Source organism: Chlorocebus sabaeus, chromosome 3 (assembly GCF_047675955.1).
Source record: "Chlorocebus sabaeus isolate Y175 chromosome 3, mChlSab1.0.hap1, whole genome shotgun sequence".
Lineage (NCBI taxonomy): Eukaryota > Metazoa > Chordata > Mammalia > Primates > Cercopithecidae > Chlorocebus > Chlorocebus sabaeus.
The window spans coordinates 91394541-91397909 of record NC_132906.1 but is presented as its reverse complement, the minus strand read 5'-3'; positions in this window follow the sequence as shown (position 1 = coordinate 91397909).

Here is a 3369-nt window from a genome sequence, read left to right as displayed (position 1 = left end):
ATATTTTCTTAGACATTTGGACACACTTAAAAATAAAGCAACCATGTGTCAGGGTTTGCTCATTAAGGTTTTCTTCTGCTCAAATCTGTATGAACAATGTATAGATGACACATACCTATATATGTAAATATGTATATAGGTTATGCCAGTATCTTCCATTTATTCTCATATGATTACAGTGGGTTATAACAACAATGATTTATATGTTCAAAAGCAAACATTTCTTGAGTTTATTCTGTGATCAGCTGATATTAGACATTAGATGTGCAGCTAGAAATGTGTATATAAGAGCTTCAGGGCCCAGTGTGGTGGCTCAGGTCTGTAATCCCAGCATTTTGGGAGGCCGAGGCAGATAGATCATGATGTCAGGAGATCAAGACCATCCTGGACAACGTGGTGAAACCCTGTCTCTACTAAAATACAAAAATTAGCCGGGTGTGGTGGCACTCACCTGTAATCCCAGCTACTCAGGAGGCTGAGGCAGGAGAATCACTTGAACTCGAGAGGCAGAGGTTGCAGTGAGCCCAGATCGCACCACTGCACTCCAGCCTGGGCGACAGAGAGAGCCTTCAGCTCAAAAAAAAAAAAAAAAAACAAAAACAAAAAAAACAAAAACAAGAGCTTTATGTAATGAGGGGTTTTGTCTCCTCATCCCATTTCAGTTTTTCTGAAAAAGTGAAGACACTTAACTATGTTCACAATTTTAGGAAATATGCTCTGTTTTCAGTTTCTTCCGCTCTTATGGTTACAACTGTCTAATTTTTATTTGGGTTGGTCAAAGACTGCAGCCAACAATCTGAGAGTATGCTTCCTAAAGTGGCTTTGTCTTGTATATTTAATTGAGGAAGGTATATTTTATATTCACACATGCACGTGTGACTTCTATCTTCAGATTTCAATGGTCAAACTTACGAAGTGCAGCGGAGTGAACGAGTAGTCAGCTTTCTTCCCCCTTGCTCTTGCAAATTGGTTGTGATCTGTACCCGTGGGTAAACATCTATTTTGGCACACATGCAAAAATAAAATCAGTAATCTTGAGTTGGCAAAATTTGATGAATGATTCCTAGTAACTTAGTTTTCACTTACTGACAACTCTGGAAATTCTTTTAACCTTTTCTGAATAATAATGTTTTTTAAGTTTTGGGTATAAAAAGTGACATTCTCCTTGAAACAAGGAGGCAGCTCTCCGTTCAGCAGAAAGTTTTGCAATAAGATATAAGGGACTGCAGGGAGGCTGAGGCGGGCGGATCACGAGGTCAGGAGATCGAGACCATACTGGCTAACACCGCGAAACCCCGTCTCTAGTAAAAATACAACAAAAATTACCCGGACATGGTGGCGGGCACCTGTAGTCCCAGCTACGAGGGAGGCTGAGGCAGGAGAATGGCGGGAACCCGCGAGGCGGAGCTTGCAGTGAACCGAGATCGCGCCACTGCACTCCAGCCTGGGTGACAGAGCGAGACTCTGTCTAAAAAAAAAACAATAAACAATAAACAAAAAAAGATATAAGGGACTGCAGAACCGTTCTCCATCCTTCTCTCTCTCCCTTCTAAGGGGAAAACCTCCTAAGTTACCTTGGGCAGGTGCCTACATTTGGTGCTCCCGGACAGCTCAGCCGTCTGCTAAGAAACAATTCTGTAGATGCCTGAGCTACTCAATTCCGAAGGAGTTTTCTTCTGACTGCTGCTAAATATGTCGACTGAACGGTACATTTATTTGTTAATGGATATTCTGTTTTGGCTCTCAATTTAAAAACATTTTTTAATGGGCAATTGAAAAATATACAAATGAAGAGGCCATGGTCTAATGAGAAGCCATGGAGTGATCACCCACTTCAGCAGCTATAAACTCAGGCCAATCTTGTTTCACCTAGAGCTACAGTAGAGAAACAGAGTGTTTGGAAGACTGGAGAATCAATAATCTTGGTGAGCTGTGTGTGTGTGTGTGTGTGTGAAAGAGAGAGAGAAATCTGTAGGACTGGGGCTTCATTGGTTCTTCTAATATGTAATATAGCTTGTGGACCCATATCATATTATTATGGGAAGTATGGCACCAAAAAATTTTAGGCCTACATTTTAATTTTAAACTTAATGACTAAATGTGTATATTTTCAAGACATCAGATATCCACATGTAAACAAAAAATACAGCCAAGTATCTGGAAGTTCATATCTCTAGATAGCTATCTCTGTGTGGATAAAACATCTAGTTTATGTTTAACAATGAATGAGGTAAGAATGGGTTCTGGTCATAGCTGAACAGGGAACCTGGGGTATGGCCACTTCAGGGTGACCTCAGGCAAGTCATTAAATCAGTTGCTTGGGTTTATACTTTCCTGTTTCTTTCATTTATTTATTAAACATATATTGAGCGATTACTTTCTACCACGCACTGCAGAGAACACAACAAATAAATCACCTTTCTAGATACAAAGGGGCTCCAGTCCAGAGGGGATGAGAGTAGAGGCTGGATATTCTGTAAAGCAGTAGTCCCTAACCTTTTTGGCACCAGGGACTGGTTTCGTGGAAGACAACTTTTCCACAGACCACTGGGGGTGGGGAGATGGTTTTGGGATGATTCAAGCATGTGCTTTATTTTTACTATTATTACATCATAATATATAATGAAATAATTATACAACTCACCATCATGTAGAATCAGTGGAGCCTTGAGCTTGTTTCCCTGCCACTAGACATCCCATCTGGGGATGATGGGAGACAGTGACAGATCATCAGGCATTAGATTCTCATAAGGAGCGTGCAACCTAGATCCCTCCATGCACAGTTGACAATAGTGTTTGTGCTCCAATGTCGCTGAATCTAATGCAAGTGCTGATCTGACAGGAGGCGGAGGTCAGTTGATAATGCTCCCCGTGGCTTCCGGCTCATCTTCTGCTGTGTAGCCAGTTCCTAACAGGCCACAGACAGGTACCAGTCCATGCCCTGGAGGTTGTGGACCCCTGCTCTAAAGCTACTTCCAGAGCTGGTAGTATGTTTTTAATTATTTCTTTTATGTTAAATATATTTTCCAAAGAATTCCCTATCTTCCAAATAATTACAGGATAAAGCCTTTAGTCTAATATTTGAGATTTACCACTCTGTTATTCAAATCTGCCTTCCCAACTTACAATTCTACTTCTCCCCTGCTAAAATTATTCTCTCCAGTTACAATGATTTGTGGACAGGAAGTTTGCTTCATTCATCTTTGTATCCACAATACCTAACATAATATCTGACCCAGTGTAGATGCTCAATAAATGATTAACGAGTAGATAAATGAAAGCCTCAGTCTATCTCTTTTCTTGGCTTATAATATTATACCTTGAGTATGTGGAAAAAAGTACTGAAAATCTTTGATTCTTTTAAGGTAC